Below are 23442 nucleotides of genomic sequence, written 5' to 3'. Positions count from 1 at the left end.
TGTTTATATTGACTGTTTTTTTTTCAAATAAAGATTTCGAACATTCACAGTTGACTGGGTTGGTTCTTAATATATAATTTATGATCAAGTTGAGCTTTTGTGTAGCTTGACAGCCTAAAATATTTAATGCATTGTCAGGATGGGATGGCTTTTTTAAAATTCTACAGTTCTTGCAAAAATATTACACACCCATTGATCCTCAGTGCAGTTTAATGAAGTGTGTGCAGAGCACAGCTGTACAACACAGAGTCAGACCCAGAAGCAGAGGGAGTGGAGCCTCCTGCACCACGACGCTGGGCTCCAGCAGATTCAGGAAGCTGCAACTTCGAAAAAGAGAAAGACAACAATTAACAAAACACACAGATCACTTCATTTAAAGCTGAGAGGCTGACAACAGATTTTTAGTTTGGATCCTCATTTATTTACATCATAGAATTCTCCCATCGCACCACGGTTGTGTGGATTTTTACCCGGCCGGAACGACAGCCTGATAACAAGCCATTCATTTTCTGCAGAGTTGCAGTGTTTACGGTTTTTAGAGAAGCTGGCTGACACAAGTGTCTCTGTGTTTTTTGTAACCGCAGTAACCAGGCTTTTCAACCTAATCCTTTAAATCTAAAAAAACAACATGGAAAAGTTGACTCATCCACCTGTGATTACTTCTTCAAGTTTCTTGATAAGTCGTGAAAGTACACACGCTCTTGTTTGGTGTCAAACACAAATCTCTCTGCCTCTCCATGGTAGTCCTGAAGTGGAAACCACTTCAACAAACCACTAAATACAACTGCAAATTGAAGAACACAAGAACATATGCAAAAACACACAGTGACATTAACTAAGCACAACTACAAATAAAGAAAACACAATATTAAAACAAAAGTAGTAAGGCTCAGTGGGAATCCTAAGACATCGCCGATTGGACATCACTTTTGACTTCAGAACCATAAAACAGTGGTGTCCAAAGTCGGTCTTCGAGGGCCGGCATCCTGCAGATTTTAGTTCTCTCCCTGCTTGTAGTAACAACCTTTTCAGCTTGTCAATGTTCCTCTTTGACCTTCTATTGAGCCTTCATTTTATCCAGGTTTGCTAAACCAGGGCGAGAACTAAATCATGCAGGATGCCGGCCCTCCAGGACCGACTTTGGGCACCACTGCCATAAACAGAGGTGAGATAGACATGATTTGTGTGAGTTGTTGAGTTTATGTAGCAGAATTTTTTTGACATGTCCAAAAAATAAGAGAGTACACATTAATAATTTGTGTTACATGTGTTGGACCAAAATAATGGAAATTTTGGAATCAGGTCCCCCAAGGGTGAAGACCTTTCACTGCCTGTGTTAAAACTTCTGACTGCTGTGTTGAAGACTGACCCACTCACCCACTCTCATTCTGAGACCCACTCTCACAGAATGTCTCTGCTGCAAGATAACCAATTGTTCCCTCTGCCCTTGGGAGAAATCACTCGCAAGGGATTGTCTGTGTAGACAAAATTTGCCTTCTGTCTCTTCTTTTTATCTCTCCCTTCTCTGAAAATAAAAGATGAGCTCTAACTGGAAGTTATCAGACCGCGCTGTGGGCAGCTTGCTGGAGCGATCTGCTGCGTCTTCTCCTTTCATGAAAGCTTGGTAAAAACTCACATAAGTTGTCTGTGGTTCTTTTCACGTAGGTTGTCGAAAAATACTTATCATCAGCAAGTCAGTCGAGATTGATAAAATGACCCTAAGGATACAGCCAGAGTTAAATATTAACACTAAACGGAAATTATTTGTTTTTGAAAGAGCTAAGGAATTTCCTGATGTAGAATTGCCAATGACATAAAACGTGCCGGTTTCAATTTGGTAATTTCCCAAACTGGAAAAAAATATATATTTTCCGTTTGTTTGAAAGGAACAAGCACTTCATTGTTTGTTTTCAGTCATGCGGCATGCAAGTGATGACATCTACGTTGAAATGTGGAAAGGATGTTGAATAAATGCCTCAGTGATTCCCAGTTATGTGAGATTAAGTAAAAGTTCAACAGATGTTGCCAAACTAACAGATAATTATAGGGTGTATCATTCAGGTTTCCTTTGAGGATTACAAAACATTTTGTTATCCAGGGTCAGGTCGCGGGGGCAGCAGCTTCAGAATGKAGGCCCAGACTTCCCTCTCCCCAGAGAAGTCTGGGCCTTCCTGCCGGACAAATTCCTACAAATACAGATCAGTGCAGTAATTTTAAATTGACATAAAGCCTGGTACACAAAGTGGGTGAGAACTTCTGCATCCTCTTAGATCAAAGCGCAGATTTTAAGAATAAAACACTTCTAGAATATACTTGAGCATTTTCAATATGAACTCATTCATTCTAGACATTTTCTAATTAATGTTATACTAGTTTTGACTAATTTGGATAATTTAGTGTTACAAATTTAGCCTGATTTAGACACTACCAGTGCTGTTAATATAAAACTACAAATTAGACTAGTTCAAGTCATGTTAATTTTAACTCAATTGTATTCTACTAATTAAATTGCAATTGTGTTGTCATTTTGTTTGTCCTTAAGTTTTAGTGTTTCTCTGAGGGAGATGACTTGAGATGTCTCCTCGCTGCCTGTGTGCCAGTTAATTTATGACGTGGTTCCTCCCTGATAACAGACCTTCTTTTCTGCAGGGCTAACTTAAAGTCCTCTAAGATGTTATCTAAAGGAACCTTGCAAAAACCACTATTTTCACATGTCGTAAGATTTAACTGTATTAAACAATAAGAATATTTATTTTCCTCAACAAAGGTAAAATATATTGTTTTTACACCCTAGCGTGGTTGTTCTCAGAGGGCTAATGTTGTTAGCAGCTAGCTCAGTGCCGAGTCACGGACAGAAAATATAATGTTTATTCAGCTAAAAAAAAAAAAACTACGAACTATATATAGTTAACGAATATATTCGTGGCCAGACATGAACATGGGGTTTCTGCAGATTCCTGTGAATGGTGACCTACACTGAATCTGAATCCAGCGTCCTGCAACAACTCAACATTAACATACAACTCCAGCATGAATTTGGGTTTAGAGAAGCTAAATAAATTATTTACCAGAGATCGAAGCTTATAGAAATAACTAGGGCTGTGTAATAATATTGGTTTTGCGATATATATCAATATTTTCTTTCCTAGAAAAAAAAAACTGATATTCATCCGCAAGTATCGTAACATCCGACTGTCACCTTGTTCACTCACTGCTTGCTTCGCCAGGAGAGTGATTAGGTCATCAAGCGAATGATTCCTTCAGATGTTAAGTGTCAAGGTTAAAAAAGTATCAAACTATTCAGAGCAGGTACTTGGTGCACTTTATTTACTTTACAAATGCATGTAAGCTACAGTTTGTACTGTTTCAATTAAAAGAAACATGTTTTCTCACCACTTCTTTGATTCATTTTGTCCAGCTGTGGACTTTAAGTCTGTGTCCATGTCCAACCAGAGCCAGGTATTGTGCAGTTGGTGCTTTTAATCCGTTTTCAGTTAAATTAATTCAATCCAACTCTATAACTGTCACAAAATGTCACCAAAATCACTCTGTCCCTCTAAAATCTTTCAGAAAATCGTAAAAGTGTATTGAATTGTATCGTTTGCTGAATAGCGCAATATATATCGTATTGTGAGCAGAATATTGTGTATCATATTGTATCGTGAGATTATTGTATCACTACAGCCCTAGAAATAACATAGGTTAGTTTGTTGTTAGCGGTAGCATTGTTTTCATAGACTAATTACTTAAAATAGCACAATTCGTCAACCGGCAGAAACAAGTCGACAGCCATTTAATGCTTCTTTTGATCCTAAATGGTTGACCCAACATGAAACTAAAAGATTGTATTATCCAGGCTTTTGAAAACTTTCTTCTGGCTCGTCGGGTGATAATATGACGTCTGCAGTTCCAGATAGTTAGATATGTGGATCGCCTCGACATCGGGTAAATCCTCAAAATTATATAACAAGTTTTACTTTTACAGAGATAAAACGGATAATATCCTAAATATATGCAAATTTTTCCAAGATACTTCGTCAGGTCAAAGCCGGGAAAAGGAAGAGAGAGTGGAGAAGAGTGCCTTAGAGCAGTTTTTTTCAACCCATTTTGAGCCAAGGTACAGTTTTTTCATTGGAAAAATCCAGAGGCACACCACCAACCAAAATTGTAAACAAAGATACTCTGTATCCGCCTACATTAAATACATAGTCATTCTTATCAAAGTAAATGCAAACATGTATTTTTATCATATTTTATATATCTTATTTCAAATTGCACTTAACATGTCCACTTCAAAAATAAACCTGAACAGTGCCACAACAATGTGGTCTTAAATTTAAAGAGGGTGTAGAAAACTTCAAAGTGTTTTACAAACTAATTCTGTTAGCCATTCTCTACTACGTTGTACTCACTGATGAACCTGTGCATGTTTGGATAAACACAAAGCTGATATTCTGGCAGGAACTGAAGAAAGACACACACGAAGCTCTTCCTCAACAGCTCTCAGTCTCTCTCTGTTTATGTTTAAGAAAGCTGTTTTGCAAGTCAGTTTTTGAGCTTTGTATTTGAGAAAAGTCTGTTTTTAAAACGGCAACCAGATGTGCTTTCTATCTTCTCCGTTCACGTTGTACTTCACAGCAGCTGCCAACAAAATTGTCAAAAACACAAATGTTGAGAGAGAAAAACCCCCTCAAAATGTCTATTATCTTTCTCTTACATGTGTTGTGAAACAAAGCAATTGCCAACTTGAGCAGGACAGTTGAACTACATGCAATCATGTTCAAAGAGGTGTGCAGCTGAAGCAAGCAAGAAATCTGGGCAGAGAGCCACGCTCTGAGTACGTTGACACTCATTTCCTGTCCTGCATCTTCTGGTTGCAGCAGTAGTGAGTGTTGGTCATCAATGTCCTCCTCTGGTTCGAGGACATCACTGTGGGTCAGGCACACATTACAGTGTGTAAGAAAAACCACAAACAGTCACTACTTCAGTGCAAAATCCTACTTTGATCTCTAATGCCTTAAACATGGTTGTGCTTTCATCAAGCTCGTTCTATAATGGAACGAGCACTTACAGTTGTTAAATAAATCTTTCTTCAGCCTGGTCCTGAAGTTTGTACGGTGTGATGATGGCGATGGGCCACTGAATGAAGGGATATCCATCATCACCCAGAGTAAAATAGCCAGGTGGAGGATATTCAGCATTCAAAAAGACAGGGCTCTCTTTAAGAACACGATTAACATGAACAGAGCCAGGGAAGAAAAATGTTTAGAAATCGGTCGCTGGAGTCACAAATTCCCTGCATGCAAATGGCATAGAACTGCTTATTGCTAAAAAAGTCCTCTTTGTTCTCTTTTAGGGGCTTTATTGGAATGAGGCGGCCATCCACTGCACCAACAGCTTGGTTAAAAGCTTTGTGGTGGGCTAAATGTCCAAATCCCATCAAATATGTCACTTAATTCCTCCTGTTTTGGATAACAGATGACTTTGCTTTTGCACTTTTGTGTGCAATCCGGCAGACGGTTGACTTCGGCACAGAGATTGCTCGGCTTGCAAGTGTTAAGGAAGAATTTTTATATTACAATTAAATTTAGCAAAACTCTGGCTCCGATTCTTCCTTTTGATCGCGGGTTCTCTCGCGTGGCCACGTGTGGGGACAAAAACACAACAATGCGTGTTGACATCACAGAATTATATAATTTAATCCAATCAGAAGAAAGTATAAGATAGTACAGGAAACTGAAGAAACACAGATACAAACATTGTTACCTGAGACAAGAAGACAAAAAAATATCAAGGACGTCCTTGGAGAAAGAGCTGGTGCAGAAGTAAAATAAATCAGCTTTTTCTAAATTGTTTCCCTTGTGCACACACTTTTATACCTGTAGGTGTGTTTTCCTCTTTAATGTATTCAAATAAGGCGTATCTCTACTTGACCAATTGGAAGGCATCTCTGGCCCTTTTAAATTTAGAAAAAATCCCTGCAATTTGTTCACAAGATCAAACACCTTTTGTTAAATAAGGTAGAAGCAGACTCTCCGAATTCATGGTGGTTTATGGCTTTCACAGATCAGTGTGAAAAGCTAGAACTTCCTACTGATTGTTTCCCAACAGACAAAGAGCAGATCAGAGATCTTGGCAAACAATCTGCTTTAACTACAGTAAAATAAAGATCAATAGGTCAGAATATGTTATAAATTTTAAAACTATAATTATGGTATTTCAATCAAGTCATGATAAATTCTAAAACTAACTTATTTTAAATTTATTTTCTTAACGCTATCCGGCTCTACAGCCATCTGGGCAAAGAGAAACAAATGCAGGAACCTCACAGGTAGCTGTGAAATTCTGGTTTCTTTTCTGCTCTGCTAGGAACAAACCTTTAATACTGTATTTTTAATTCAATGAAAAGTTATCTCCAAAAACCCAATTTGTTCTTCTGCACTCAGCATCTCCAAAGTTTAGTCCTGATATCAAACCAAAAGCAATAGATAATATCAACAGAAAATAATGGAGTACAATTCCTGTTTCTAATTAGGAATTAGAAACAAATAAGAATTAAGACATTCATTCACCATAAACCTAAGTATTTTCTAATACTAAACAAAACATTTTCATTTGATTCTAATATAGTCAGAAATAATACAACTTCAAATACATTCATCATTGACTAAATTAATTCTAAAAGAGGATAATAGAATTTTCAGTCAAAACATGTTATTACTAACTAAGAAAAGTATCTTACCAATTAAATGTTAGTGATTTAAAACATTTTATGTTATATTCAGTTTTTGCACCATGTCAGATGTTAGTTCTGGAAGACTTCTCATCCTGGTTACGTGAACCGACCAAAATTCTCTTTCTCACAGTAATTCAAGTGATACTGTCCTCCACCTTCCTGCATATGTTAATTTATGACCTGCTGTCTTTAATGATAAGACCCCAGGGGTCTGAGCCGAAATTCTCCTGCAGATCTCTATTCTCCTTTGTACTTTAAATGCTTAACCCAGCAATAGTTCTTCGGGTTTTAAATCATTAACACAAACCTGTTCAAACTTAAGAAATTTGTTCTAAAAGGTTTAAGCTGTGTTAAACACTAAAAATAGTCATTTTTCCTCAACACAAGCAAATAGATAAAATAGATCCTTTGGTTGATGCACTTTCTTCTCTTAAAAACTATTGCTTGTTGGAGTTGTTCCATCATTTTTAGAAGTAAAAATGCCAAAACAGCGACCGGTACCACCACGATGGATGTCACAGTTCCGACGCAGAGGCGCAAGTTCACGATGTAATCCATAGTGTCCCAATTCTCAATTTTTTGCATAAGTTAATTTTTGCTGCGCACTTGAACCCTTATGTGGACTTCAACTAAATCACACTTTGTAGAAGGGCGTAGAGCACACCCTGAGTTTTGGGACCAGGCCCAGAAAATGTATCTAACTGTACTCTAAAATGAGCTTAGTTTTATCACAAAGAATAAAACTAAGAGCAAAACATGACAAGACTGATCAGATGAAAATAACTGAACTAACAGAGGAAACAAACAGGAAAATAAAGTAAACAATATAGTATAATATAAAAAATATAGTATTTTTTTTTTATTCAGAGACAACACTACAATAATAAATAAAAACACTACCAACACTTACAAGAAGAGTCTGCGATACAGCCTTTGATCTGAAGACCTTTTGGATCAGCTGATTCAGCTGTTGACCATCTTGCAGTTTTGGAGAGATCAATTTATTCCCACAGCCCATGAGGATCTGAAAGCTAAAAAGATGTTTTGGAATTCCTTATTTTTAATGCTTAGAATAAGTACTTGAAATAGAGTAACATAATAAAACACAAGCTGGATCAATTAATCAGGTCATTTGCAGGACTCTGGAGAGCTTGACCGCTTATTGTGGAAGTGATTCAGCCAATTGAATAAGTTGTGTTGGACCAGGGAAGGATGAGAGCTGAAACTGAGCATCCCTGCTTTAGGCATTATGTATGTGTAATGTGGTGCCAATTGTCAAGATAAGGTCCACTACATTCCCTATTTAGGAACAAAGAATAAAAAGCATCTTCTGTGTTGACAACCTAAATGAAGACAAAGACACGTTATCTTTTCCTATTAGTGGACCAAGGTCTGAAGCACTGTTGGACTTGTAAACGTGGGGGTCTATGAACCCCCGAGCTTGGTTTCTCTGTATGAGGAGCATCAGAGCAATGCTACTTATCTGTGTTTATGTTTAAACAACAAGGGTGTCTGGACCCAAAGGGTGCTTGCAGGTTAATAAAATATACAGAATTTATTTAGAAAACAAAATCTTTATTGTTTGAAAAAAAATACATATATAAATAATAAAAGGAATGTAGTTTACCTTTATGTCCTGATGGCGCTGCCTAACGTCAGCTCCGAAACGAAAGTCTGTCTCCGCAGACCACTGCGTGCAGTCATAGAATCTGTTTCATTTAATCTGTTGGTCAAACTGCTTGTTGCATCTGGCGGGGACAGAATACTGTTCAACATTGCAGCTGTCTCGGTAGCCATGTTTAGCATTTCTTAACAATGCCAAACAAACATGGCTACAATTGGCTTAACAATTTGGAGCTAATTATTACTGGTAATTTCCTGCAATGCTGCCACCATCTGGAAGTTCCTGGAAAGGATTTTTTCTTACGTTTCTATAACGTCAGTGACTAGTTGATGTCGACTTTAAAAATTGCTCATTTTCTGCCAAAAGTTAACACCCAGAAACTTTTGGCTCAGTAGCCAAAAGGAAACTGTAGCTCTTTCCATCTGATTCAACCAGATGGAAAAAACTACAGTTTCAAATCCAGTTTCAAAACAATTTAATGAAATCTGTAGCGTTTAGTGAAATGCTACCTTTTGTGTGCAGCTGTCAAATGGCTTGTGTCCATCTTAGATTACAGTGTCAAAGAGGAAAGTTAGTGTCCGCACTGCAAACTATACTGAACAAAAACATTAACGCCCCATGTCAAATAGTTGCCATGTGGAGTTAACTACTTTAAATGAGCATTTGCAGACATTTTATTGTGCAAAAGTAATATTTCTCTTGATTTGTGTAATCCTTCTTATTGTCAGTGAGCATTACTCAGTGTTTAGTTTTTTTTACTCAGTCCATGGGTGGGAGATGTCCAATGGGTGATGAGACAAAATGAGCAACAGCTGGACAATCCTTGGACGGGGACAGTAAAAGGCCACCCAAAATGTCCAATTTGGCAAGTTATGCTGCATAATTTCAGATGTCGCAAGTTATGCAGGGTCGTAGCTTCACGGCTCAGTGTCTATCATCAGACCATCGGCCATTTAAGAGTTTGTTTCCAACAAACTGTCACTACTGCAAATCGACCTCATCCTCAACGGCCACAAGTGACCACGGCAGCACAATATCGCCACATCCGGCTCGTCCAACATTGATTAAGACCAGCAACACACAGCTGAGGAGACTATTGGTCTGCATAAGAGACGCCTCACACCTCAGACTGTCCGTAACCGCCTACAAGAAGTCCACTTGGTCAAAATCATATTCCTCAACCCAACCCCCATCATGTTCAAAGGACGGTCAATCTGCTACAAATGGCCATGACCACGATGTCATCAATGCCGATATGAAGATCAGTAATTACTGAAAATATATTTTGAGTTTCTCTATATATTGCATAACCCAAATGTTCATGAAACTCTTATATTTGACAGGAGGCGTTCATGTTTTTGTTCAGTGTATGTTGCATCTTTTTCAAATACATATGCATCCTATGCATGCAAAATGTAAACAGTATTAAAAGAAACATATTTAAAGGGTAACAATTTCTCTCAGGTGCACATTTAGTCACAGCATAAGCCAAGTTTTTATCTAAACTAAACCATGAATGGCTCGCCAAAGTGACAGCTGTTATGACTGCTGCCCTACTCACAATAACGTCACACTGCGGTCCCTCAAAAAAAAGAAAAAAATATTTTCTTTAGATCTGTTGAGGCAGACAACTTCTGTTCATTGAAGTGTGACTTGCTACATCAGATAAAGGTGACTGTATCAAAGCAGATGTCTCTGAGTATATTACAAAAACACTAGAAGGGCCAGACAACTTCCCAAAACCAGTACAACTCACCTGACAGGTCTTAAGCAGGCTCTGTACATTGTACAAAAGATTAAAGAGTTTTAAGTTGGATGAATGACTGAACAATAAAACTTTTCAAACTGTTTAGAGCACAGGTGCCTCTGCTGCACCACACCTGAATAGAATAATTAGGTCATTAGCAAGGCTCTTGAGAACTTATCTACACAAGAAGGTAATAAAGCCGTTTCATTCCAGGGTGTGCTGGTTCCTATCTCCAGCTAACATTCCTGGCGAGAGGCGGGGTCACCCTGGACAGGTCGCCAGTCTGCAACACATGTTTTGCTGTAACTCCAGCTGCAAGCGTTTCAGGGTTTCTCTCTAAAATATTTGAACATCTAGTGACTGAAATGTTTGCTCATTCTTTTTTTGAAAACAGCTCAAACTCAAGACAGATCAGATGGAGGATGTTTGTGAGCAGCAGTTTTCAGATCTTGCCACAGATTCTTGATTGGGTTTAGGTCTGGACTTTGACTGGGCCATTCTAACAAATGAATGTTTTGTTTTAAACCATTCACTTGTAGCTCTGGCTTCATGTTTAGGGTTTTTGTCCTGCTGGAAGATGAACCCAGTCTGAAGTTTTTTTGATCTTGAGTCTGGCTTTGTCTGCAGACTCCAACAGGTTTTCTTCATACACTGCCCTCTATTTGGCTCCAGCCATCTTCCCATCGACTCTGACCAGCTTCCCTGTCCCTGCTGAAGAGAAGCTTCCCCACAGCATAAAGCTGCCACCACCATATTTGACAGTGGAGATGGTGTGTTCAGAGTGGTGCTGGTGGAGTTTCAGTTCTCCACCACACATAGCATTTTGCATTTTGTCCTTAAAGTAAAATGTTTGTTTCCTCTGACCAAATCACCTTCTTTGACATGTTTGCTTTGTCCCCAACATGGCTTCTGGCAAACTGCAAACGGCTTTGAGGGGGTTGTTTTTATTTTAAATCAATGACGTTCTTCTTGCCACTCTTCCATAAATACTACATTTATTGTGAGTGCGTAACTAATAGTTGTCCCGTGGACATACTCCCCCTGTGGACCTCTGCATTTGGTCCAGCGTCATCATGGGCCTCTTGGCTACATCTCTCCTCAGCGCTCTCCTTGCTCAACCTGTAAATTTAGCTGTAACACTTGTCTTGGAAGGTTTACTGATTTGACATCTTTCCATTTCTGGATGATGGCTAGCTTCTTTTCCAAGCTTCTGAAATGTTCGAAGCTTGGAAAATATCTTTACAGCCTAAGCCTGCTTTAAACTTCTCCACAACTTTAGGCCTAACCTGTCTGATGTGCTCCTTGGAACTCCTGATGCTGTTTTCTCCCCAATATTTTCTTTATCAAGATCTGAGGCCGACACAGAGCTGACTGTGTACTAAGATTAGATTACACACAGTTGGACTCTGTAACCCTAACCCATCAGCGGCCATCAGCCAACTTCTGAAAGCAGCTGGTTAAACTCAGAGAAAGGGGGGCTGAATACTTTTACATGTCACAGCTTAGAGTTTTTCATTTGCAAAAAATATTTTTGAACTCTGTTTAACAATTTTCTTCCGCCTTCATGATTGTATACCATTTTCTGTGGGTCTTTCACATACAATTTCCAATGTATGTGACAACATTCCAACATTTATGTTTGTGGTTGTAATGTGACAAAATATGGAAAAGTTCAAGGGGTATGAACACTTTCAAGTCACTGTATTTTCTAAGACAATTGAAGAGGTTTTTGCCAACCTGACAGTGTCAAGTGTGTATTGGCAGGGCACAGTTGGGAATCCTCTTCACACATTGTCAAGTGCACTGTTTACATTTGATATGAGAGATATGGTTGTTTTTTTTCCCATAACAAAATAGATGAGTTCGCACCACCAGGCAAAACAAAGCAAGCCAATACAAAGTGACTTCAGGTTTTCAGGTCTGTGACCTCAGTGCTTTCACTCGTTCTGCATCATTTACGTCAGTGGTGCCCAAAGTCAGTCCACGAGGGCCTCTCCCTGGTTTAGCACACCTGGATCAAATGATGGCTCATTAGAAGGCCTAAGAAGAACATGGAGATGCTGAAAAGGTTTATACTACCACTAGGGAGAGAACTAAAACACGCAGGATGCTGGCTCTCGAGGACCAACTTTGGGGACCACTGATCTACGTGGAACTCACTCTGTAGGCCTTCAAACTCACAGTTATGACGCAGCAACAAGTTGGTTAGCATTGGACCTTGCCTCTAGGAGTGGCATCAGCTTCCCAGTTTTGTTGCAAAGGATTGCCAAGAACTGCAATCCAAATTATACACGTTCCTATAAAATCACCGTCACCACATAAGTCAGCATTTCGTCTTGCTGTCAGACGGTAGAAATAAAGTGACGTTTTTAAACTCTTGACGCCCACAACTCAAGGTCCTAATTCTCAAAATACTGAAAAATAATCAAATGGTCAAAAAGGCTTGCATACTGCTGGGGCATTTCAAGCAAAATCTCTCCAAAAATTTCCCTTCAATCATGTTTTGTAACTGCAGAGTGAAAAGGATGAGAACTATGGGAGAATATTGACATACACATCAGGAGCCAGATGAAACCGTATCTATTGTCGCTAAGTTAAAGCGCTATTTCAGCATTTATTTCAGGATTCTAATCTGAATTTGATCATCTCTACACTGTAAAAACCGTCAAGTTGTTCAAAATTAAGTCAAGCTAACTTGAATAGTTCTTATTTAAACAACTTAGATCTCTACTGGAGTTGTGCAATCCAAATTACACAAAACTATTAACACAACAAACTTTTATAATTCAGTTTTTATTGACTCAAAACTGTAGCTTCAAACATAAATCCTTACTACAGAAGCCATTATCAAATATCAAAAATTGGTCTTTTAAAGCTGACACCTTAAAGGTACTTTCTTGTTTGTATTTCTATCCAAATTGCTAAATGCTTTTGAAACATTGATTTGGGTGTACAGCAATAAATTAGAATACTGTAAAATTATTTCTATATTTTCAAAGCAAATTATTTTAGACGCAATGGGAATGGCAATGCTAACAGAAGAGTATAAGTGTTTTTAAGTACCTGTTTCTCATAAAGCTGGTCCATCATTTCACCAACTCCTCCAGTTTTCTTCTTTGTGAAAAGTCCAATCAGCTGACGAGGGTAAACATCCATACTAATTAGTAATCCAGTGAATTTTGCAGTAGAGCTCATGAGAATTAGCGAAAAAAGGAGAACACAGAGAAAAAAACCTGATTGTGTCAAGTGCAGATGAAAATAACTTCTGTTGTGCTTTTACTCGAATTACTGCACCCAAAAATGCTAAAGTTGAACAGTAAATATTTTCAAAAACATAAAGATTAAACTTTGGTCTTAAAAAACATTAATTTAAACGTTCTTGCTCCATTCTAATTTTATTTGATAGGGATTAAGGATGTGGACTGCACAGCACCACCAAGCAGAGGCAGAGTAAACCTTTACTGTAGAGTTCATGCCAAGAGGGAGCGAAGATGCAAGCAGTGTAAACAGGCAGTTCCTCATAAAACAAATTACTACTTTGACACGTTCTGTTTATACAGTTGGACTAGAACAACTGTAGTTAAAAAGATTAAACTTCATTTTACCGAGAAGTTGTGTGCTGTGTAGATTTGAATTAGTAAGTTACTTAACTATTTCAACCAAATAATCCGTCAACCGCTACATTTTAAATTTATTCAAGTTGACTTAAAACAATGCCAGGCTGGCGATCTGCTAGCCAGCTCCATGAGCATAGTCTATTTTTTTTGCATATCAGCAAAATAGTTGCATAATTTCCCTTGCAAGTTCTGTATAAACACAACGATCAAAGACAAAGCAACCTGCAATTTTCACAGTGCAGCTTATAAAACTCTTCTGTGTTGAAACTTTCCTCTAATAGCCGGCAAGTCCGGGCAAAACTCCTCAGCATCGTGTGCCAAGCTCAGTGATGTCACCAGAAAGAGGTTTTATTCATTTTAATATTGTTTCTTTGAATTGTTTAAGTTGTGATCACTGACTCAGACCAAAATAAATGATTTATCTGTGCTTATTGTAAATGAGCTAGTACATCAAGCTGTTCGTTTTGGATCTACTCTGCTCAATTTATAAGTTATTTTTACAATTTAGTTGAAATGAGTACAAATAACTAACTTCTTGTCAGTACGAAGCACCATTGGGGTTTACATTTTCTGATTGCTGAGACTTTTTCTATTTATTTTTTCACTGAAATTAGAGTCTTGTAAGCACAGTCTTATTGTTAGTTTTTATTTTTTAATGGCTTGACTGGAAATGGGACATTCCTAGAATAACAAGTTATACAAGGTACTACTGGGCCTTTAAATTACAGTGTAGTAATAACAGGTAATTCAATGTCATAAAAATATTTAATTTCAATAAGAAACCCAGGACACAGTTTCTGCTCCAATGTTTCATTCTATTTGTAGGTATTTGTTTTTAGACTTGGTCAAATTGATTCCTTAAATTCCTGCTTGACTCAAATTTGAGCTTTATCTATTACCTCATTATGGATATTAAAAAAAGCATTTAAGTCATACCCCTATTTTGATTACGTCTACTTTATTTTGTAGTGTTTCACATACATATACCAGCATGACCTGCAGATGTGACGACAGACTAATGTCAAAACGGTAAGTTGCAGCAGCATGATTAATGCACTAATAACTATCTTCATCTTTCAGGATATATCTGAGTTCAAGGGCGTAGATCCCATCTCATTATTGGGGGGGACCATAAACAGAGACATTTTTTAAGATACATTTTGGGGGGATCGGCAAAGTTACAGCAAAATGTGGTTTAAATTTATTTTTGTGTGTTTCTTTGAAACTGACAAGTTAGTATAACAAAAGTGTTTTTCTCAGTAAACCTATTGAGACCTAAAGAAGTCAAACTAAGATTCAAATGTTGCTTAGATATGAGTTTGGTTCAGAGTCACAGATCTAATCTCTGCTATACCTCAACAACTTAAGGCTCTGACTACAAACAAGTTTTAATAAGTAACTCCACTTAATAAAATTCTTCATAAATATTGATTTATTGCAGTGGTTCTAGATAAAAATCATGTGTTATTTAAATTATAACTTAAATTGCTTTAAACTTTTATTTTTGAGGGTTTTTTTCATGTCCTGGATGGCTGAGTACCTATAAATATGTAGAAATTGAATATCTGGGAAGTATCTTAACTTAAACTTAAAGGTCAGCACCAGGGTTTGCTAGAAAAATATTCAGATTTTATTTTGTGGTTTTAAAGGCTCTACGTTGAAGATAAGAAATAAAGGCATACTTTCTTTTTTTTTTTGTTTTACTGTCAGATGCAATAGTTCCTCTGCTCTTCGCTCCCATACTGAGCTGTCGGCTAGCGCTAATGCTCAGCCGCTCCAGTTTCAAACTCTTATTAAAGTAAGAGTTAGAGCGCTAAATACTATAATTGAAATATTGGCTACCTTCAACAGAAAAAGGAGCTAAGTCTATGAAACCAATGTAGCAGTTTAGCTAGTTTTGATTACCAAGGCATAAGGTGGCAGTTTATCATGATTCAGCCAAAGTAATGAAATAACGAACTGTTTATTGTCAATGTGTTTCTTCTTATTGAGCAGTGAAAGTAAATAAAATGTGTTACATGTCTTTTGCTTTAAGTATTTACTTACTGGAGGATGTTTTACTAGTGCTGCAGAACCACAGCTAACAGCTAGCTCCTCACTTAGCGGCTCTAACGGATCCTGTGCCGTTCAGCTCCTCCTACACTTTGGACTGAACCATTGTTCTAATAATGGGAGGGGGAAACCTAAAAATGTATTCTTATTTTTTTCTTAGATGAATGGCAGATTTAGGATTGAGGATGAGGATGAAACATTGACACTATTGGGATGACTAAGAATAAACGACTCGGACTACGATTTCTTTTGAGACGGTTCCTATTTTTTGGAGCATTTCCTTTTTCCATTACAAGTGAGGATGGATATTACGTCACTCAAGGCCTGCGCAAGAGTAAAATATTGCTTGCGTCCAACTTTTTATTTTTTCCTAATGCACAGGATAGAACAATCCCTCTATGTGGAACCCTACCAAGCATTCAATAAAGACTTTCATTTTTGGAGACATCATTTGATTATTGATCTGCCTCCAAATAATTGCAGATCATTTGATGATGGCAGCCAAATGACAAAGGAAAAGGGGGGACAATAGCAAGCCTCCAAACACCATCAAAAGAACAACAAAGTCGATGTGTTGGCGTTGCCATCACAAAGCCCAGATTTCAGCCCAATGGAGAAGTTGTGGGAAGATCTGAAAATGTGCATGTGACAGTGACATTGCCTGCAAACATGACTGAGTTATGCCAGTTCTGGACGAATGGATCGAGAGGAATGTGTCAGAACTCCAGCAAACAATTGTGAAAAGCTTGAGGGAGGAAACCCAAAATGTTTGACCCACAGCTTAAACTCTACAATTATCCCTGATGCTAATCAAATGTATGTGAACTTCTGAATATGAAGTATGTTACAAAAAAGTGTCTGAAAAACGTTTTTGATATGTTTTCTGCCATTTAGCAAATATAAATAATTTAACTAACCTTAAATAAGTAAATAAATAATTTGTTTTAATGGCAATCACTGAAGTAAAAATGTGTATCTCTTCTACCATTAGACTTTATAGTAGGTTCTTTATAGGTTATTTATAGTAGACTTTGATTAGATGATAGAGGGATACGTTTTACTTGGATTTCAAAAACGATATGAAACCACCACAAATAGTAATAATTGGGATATGGTTGGAAGACAGAAACCTTCATTGCATAACCCTAGATGATTATCTTGGGACATTTTTATGGTGCTTTCAACAGTTGTAAAAACCCAGGAGTGGGCAAAGGAGTGGTGTTAACAAAATACAGGTTGATGAGGCGATACGGTTCAGGTGCGGAGGCCCACCGTTGCTTTGGAAACCACGTTTCTCTGCACTCATATACAGAGATTGAGACAGGCATGCTAAGATAAACACACACACAGTAGGATAGGGGTCCGGAATAAATAAAGCACAAGTCTGAAACAAGGTTCAACAAGTGTTTAGCTAATGCTGGTACAGCCACGGTGGAGGTACTCAACACGTCAGTAAACAAGATCCGTGATAAACAGACTTGTTTTTCCTCCAGCCTTCCCACTCGCACCTCGAGAAGCCACAGACGGAAAAAACTCGGAAATCTGTTAAGGTTTTATTAAAGTCTTTGTTAAAGTCGTTTATGGAAAGGGCGGCTAGACTGTAATTTAAAAACAATTATTTTGTACTTATTCCAGCTACTTATACTCTATGACTTGTACAGAAACAGTTGTGCATCAGACCTGCGCTGACATCGTCATCAAATGATGCACCACAAATGTTGCTCTGTTTAGAATATTTTCATAAGGAATTACTTCATCATTTAAGACTGAAGTTGTAATTTATGAACCACATCCCTATTAACGACTGTCTCTTTTTACTGCAGTGGGTTCTTCTTACTTTCACCATAAATTGACTCAAGATTACAAGACAATGTGATGGCCTGCATGCCCACAGTCATTGCATGCTTACTTAGAAGCAGCGATTGCTGCAGAGGCAGCCGCTGGACGCATTCAGCTTTGTCTCCTTAGATAGGAAACCTTGGCACATAAACTGAAATGACTGTCCTGTTTTATGAATACGATGAAACTGGAATAAGTGATGGACTTGAATTATTGTTTTCTAAATTATTAATTATTGTTTCAGATTTCATCTATTGGAAACTGGTGTAAAATAGCTCAACTGAATTTATCTAAAGTGAATTATATACATGAATAAAAGACACTTTAAGTCAAGTCAACTTTATTTTTGTTAGCACATTTCAGCAATAATCCAGTTTAAAGTGCTTTACATTGCAAAAACATGCTACAGTAACCAATTGTGAAATAAGAAATAAACATGGCATTTTTTGACAAATGCCATTATCCTTGATTTAAAGAAACTCAGTGTTTCAGTAGTTTTCCAGTTTCCTGGAAGTTTGCTTCAGATGAGAGTACCGTAAAACCTGCTGCTTCTCCATGTTTGGTTCTGGGGAATTAGAATAGACTTGGACCATTGAGAAGTCGAGCTGCAGAATTCTGATTGAATTTTTAGGCAGACCTTGAAGTCACTGTTGCAGTAACCAACAGTGACTTCGCATGGATGAGTTTCTCTAGATCTTGCCGAGACATAAGTCCTCTAAATCTGGAAATCTTCTTCAGGTGATAGAAGGCCGACTTTGCTAATTGTCTTTATGTGGCTCTGGATGTTCAGGTGAGAGTCCATCACTACTCAAAGATCTTGTGCCTCTAGTTTCCAGTTCTAATAACTGAAGATGTGCACCGACTCTAAATTGTTCCTCTTTAGGTCCAGAGATTATAACGTCAGATTTGTTTCTGTTCAAGCTGGACAAAGTTATTGCACATTCATGTGTTGATTTGTTCTAAGCAGATGGGTTCAGAGTCACCTGGAGACATCGTAACGTAGAGCTGTGCATCATCTGTGTATTTATGGTAGCTAATCTTACTACTTGTTTTAACGTGAGCTAACGGGGTCGGGTAGATATTTGTTTTTGAACTGATTGATTTCTTGTAAAAGTTTATTTTTTTCTCCCATTTTTCAAGCAGATATCATAAATTCAATGCATTTAAGTACCTGATTATGCTTGTCATTTTAAATGGTTTATTTTGCATTCACATTTTTACATGCAGCTCCTCTGCAAACAAGTTTTCCTGTGTTCAATGAAACTGTGTTCCTCAAAGCATGTATGTGCTAAAGTTTACACCATCTCCATTAAAAAAAAACAAACAAAACTATTTTCCTTCCATGGGGTTCATAAGTTGTTAAGAACATGCAGTTTTCCTGCTTTCTGGACATATTCCAAAGATTTCCTCTTGATTATGACTGACAGATTCTTATGATGATTATAAATGACTAATATATTGTCATATCAAGGGAAACTGAAGCACCCGGATTAAGAACGCTGAACCTCCTCCGCCTGGATTTCTGCTCCTAAGAGGAGCAGTGTTGCTTCACCTATCACACATGTGCAGACCAAAAGCACATGAGCTTGTCAAAAATATCTGTGGGTTTACAGACAATTGAAGAAAACAAAAAATCTTGACGGTAAAAAATAAAGAGGAACTGGAGCCGGTCTGAAATCCTGCCCTCTTCCAGTATATGATAACACCAAACTATTTTTGTGAAGGCTATGTTTCAGGAACTGTTTTTTTTTTTTTTCTTTAGCTTAGGATCTACATAAAGCTGAATATGTTTACAAAGAGAGACACTTTATATTCAAGATTTCAAATCAACACTTAAAAATGTCCAAGCACATTCACATAATGCACATCTGTAGGACGACGTAAAATGTGGACAATGTGGAGGCCCTCCAAATAATGTCTCTAAAAACATTTTATGAATGTAGAAATCTGCGACAAAAAATTAAACAAATCACATTTCAATGCCAACAATCTTGCAGTGAGACATAGATAGATCCTACTACAGATTCAAAGTCCAAAATTACATAAAAGATCAGACAAAACTAAATATTAGAACAAGAATAGATAAACATATAACGACTTCCAACCTTTTCAGAGCCAGTCAGTACCAAAACCAATGTTTTCAGAGAGCACTACATCCAGCGTTAGTATCAGGACGGCTGTTTAGACACATTTAGACAAATAAACTTAGACATCAGAGTTTTTAAGCCAACCAGCAAAACGATAAAATTAGCAGACACAAACAGATCACTGGAACTGGTCCATCTGGGTTTTTTGAAGTCCTCAGTCCTAATCTTAAACATGTACACAAAAATTGAGCTCTAGATTACTTGTGGAAAAAAAAAGTGTCTGGTTATTTATAGGGTGAATATGGGTGATTTACAAAGATTGTGCGCGCGATTAAATACTGGTGCAAAAATGGCACGGACCGCTTTATTTGTGCTGTGGCTGTTATCATGAAGAATGCAGCCGTATGTCGGACTCCAAATGAGGCTGAAGTACTTGTTCAACTTCCAGTATGTTGCGCTTTTTTGTTGGGTAGCATATTTTCTGTATGAAGGCAGACACAATAAATGGCTTCCCCCTGCTATTCTGTTAATTTTACTGATGCAATTCTGGTTGTTATCACTGGTTGTAATCGTTTTTACCCAAATAAACCTTTTAAAGATCATCCTCTTGATTTACCACTGTAAGCCACTAGTAACTTGACAGAGGAATGCATTCTCTGTTTGTGACCACCGTCTGATCCTCAGCAAACCAAACAGGAAGAGAAGGGAATGTCAGGTGACTTGCTCTAAAAATACTCTAGACATTATGTCACACTCCTGCACAGATATCGCAACAGGACAGCAAGCGATTGCAGCTCCCACAATCTGATCATCAAGTGAAAACTTGAGTGTAAAGAAACAAGAAGTGCCAAATTCCAAATACTTTAGAAATTGTTTTATTGCTGCTTATCAACTGGACAAGAACACAAAATAAAAAGACAGAGGAAATGGTAATGAATCCCAGGTCAGTTGCTGACTGGACTCCTGTAGCCATACGTGGTCAAAGTATTAAGCAGATCGATTCACACAAGTAGCTCAGAGTTTTCATCTAGACAGTGACTGAAAGATTCCTTTGCGTCGTCACTAGACTTTCACTGTTTGGACGATCTCCGAAGGCGTCATGTTGATCATTCACAAAGCAGCAAAAGAAATCATTCTTCAATATGATATGACTAGTTAGTTCAACAATTTTTCTCACGAAACTGCTTTGCAAGCAGATAACATGACGCTGGATCCTGCATGTCTTAAACCCTGGGTACATTCTTTTTCAATTATGAAGATGGTTCAGCGGCCCACAATGTATACACTAATGATATAAAAATGAGATTATCCCATGGTCTGTTCACCACCGTAACGGGCCAAGACAACGAGGTGAGCTGGACGATGACAGCTCATCTTTGCAGGCTTAGAATGAGACTGATGTGAGGAATGTGTGGGAAAATGGTAAATGCCCCGGAGACAATTGTTTTATGATTTTTTTAATTCGTATTTACTACCTATTTACATAATCATTTCTTGTATAAACTGAATGATGTAATTGTTGTAGCATTTTTCTTTCTACCAGAGACAAATAGAGATTCTTGACATACTTTTTGTACATAGTAACTTGAAACTCTTACTATATTTCCAAAAAAAAAAAAAACAGCAAATGAACTCAGTTTGTCAGTTTGGATGCATCATCAGTTTTTCAGACTTGCTACAGAGTCTTGCTCAATCTTCGTCTGTGTGTTTGCTGTGTCCTCAAAATCAAAGTTAAATGCACTGACGTTTGCAGAGGAGTATGAAAAGACATGAAATGGTGTAAGAGGTGCAGATGTTGCAAGACAATGTTCAAAACTCATGCAATGACAAGGAGTATGAGCTTGCCTGTACCTTTTAGATTGGGTGGTTTAATTTTTTGTTAAGCTCAAAGGAACCACATGAAATCAAAAGGCAGCATGTCAAAATATTTAGTCTTGACAGTGGTTATCTTTTTGAGGGGGTAATGAAAAGTTTCCAAGCTCGCTTATTTGATTTTTTTTTTAAAGTTACCGTCAGATAAAAAGACACTTTTATAGACAAATGCAAAGACCATTTTTTTAACACATTGATTGATTTAAGAGTTTCTGTTTTGTATACCTTTCCCTCAGCAACATGTCAAAAAAACAAAAAAAATGATAAAGCGCAAAACAAAATTCACTAATCACGATGATCACACATACCGTAACCTCAAAAACATTTACTGGAAAGCCATTACCAGCGAGACAGCAAGTGATTTGACTAGCATTTTCTTTTGCGAGAAAATGTTGTGGGAGAGACACCTCCAGCAATGGGAAGTGGCTCACTTGTGGCTTCAAGGACTCATCGCTTGTTAATTTCTTCACATCGGGTGCAGTTGTTGGCAGGGTCCGACAACAAGTTGGAACAAGTTTCTTTCTTTATTTCTTTCGGTCAAATGAACAAGACAGGTACTGTTCTGTCTCGGGATCGGATTTCTTGCTCTGAGGAGCTAAATTGTCGTCTTTGCACAAGGATTATATCTCTAAATATAAGACTACAGGATTTAGGGCTAGACACATTGCACTGATTTTAATAAATGAATATTCTTTATTAATCCTCAAAGGGAGAAATTTACATTTCAGTACAGCCTAAAAAAATAGAAAAACAAGCAAACGCAAGCGGACATGAGTAGTCAGGTGCCTGAGGCTGCAGGGGATTACTGCCCTTTACATTAGATTAGATGAGGGGAAGAAAAATCATATCTCACACTGCGGGGTTGCAAAAAAAAAAACTCTGCACATAAAAGCAATATATATATATATTTACAACTCTATAAACCGGATGAAAGAACCTCAAGGCTCTCATCAAAGTATAGAGCTAGGACACATTGCATTTATGATGAACAAGTGATTATCACTATCAGAGTCAAGCTTGTTTGTGTGCACAAACAAAAAATTGGACTTTGTTTTATATTTCCATACCCTACAGACATCGATATATCAACTTCAGAGGCCATAAAAAAACGATTAAAATGGAAATATGTATGTGTTCATCCGGTATTGCTTTAAAAAATACAGGCAGGCTTTGTGCTGTGTGAGCTGATTTTTAGAGCATATGCAGAGGTTGCAGTCCTTCACGTGTTTGTCATGGGTTTGATTCCTGGTGTTGGTCGTTTGCTTTCCTGTCACCCTCTCCACCCCATTTCCCATAACTCTCCCCACCTCCTGTTTCTATGCTGTTTAGTAAAGACTACTAGCTCCAACCAAATCTTAAAAAACAAGGCAGGTTGCAACATCCCAATATCCTTATAGCTCAGGCTGTAACGTGTTTATTGAGCTCATCAGCCCGGGGGAAGGAACTGATTTTGTGGCGGCTTGAGTTTACAAAACACAAGCTTTGCAGCGTTGAACTGAAGGTGAAAGTCTTAACAGATTGTGTCCAGGATGTGTGAGGTTATCAGCCCTTCTCAGAACCATACGACTGTATATTTCCCGGACTGGGTAAAGGTCCAGGAAATATACCTTTCCTGGTATATTTGGCTCTCTCTGCAGACCTAGTTGTTCTTTTTTTTTGTTTCTCGCCAAGCCAGTGATCTGACAGCTTAACATTGTCTATTTAAATAGACTTCCTGAAAGCATGACAATGCCACCTCCATGGTGCCAGTGGTATGTTCAGGGTGAGGCGGTGTTCTTTTTCATCCACACATGGCATTTGACACAGGGGTCTTTCAAAGAAGCAGCAACTTTTAAAAGCATACCAGGTTTGACACATCTTGCTTAAGG

General features: G+C 37.8%; 1 long non-coding RNA gene across 1 annotated transcript; it reads right to left on the bottom strand.

Annotated features, from left to right (window-relative positions):
• Positions 1 to 247: 247 nt before the first annotated feature.
• On the bottom strand, positions 248 to 15850 carry LOC103474635 (uncharacterized). Its single transcript, XR_535209.1, has 3 exons — positions 15771 to 15850; positions 13171 to 13242; positions 248 to 323 (listed from the first exon to the last, which is right to left on the bottom strand). It is a non-coding gene; the product is annotated as an uncharacterized LOC103474635 (long non-coding RNA).
• Positions 15851 to 23442: the final 7592 nt, after the last annotated feature.

Source organism: Poecilia reticulata, linkage group LG13, assembly GCF_000633615.1.
Source record: "Poecilia reticulata strain Guanapo linkage group LG13, Guppy_female_1.0+MT, whole genome shotgun sequence".
In the NCBI taxonomy this organism is placed as follows: domain Eukaryota; kingdom Metazoa; phylum Chordata; class Actinopteri; order Cyprinodontiformes; family Poeciliidae; genus Poecilia; species Poecilia reticulata.
Note: the sequence above shows the minus strand (reverse complement) of the source record. Positions and strands in the feature narration are given on the sequence as shown.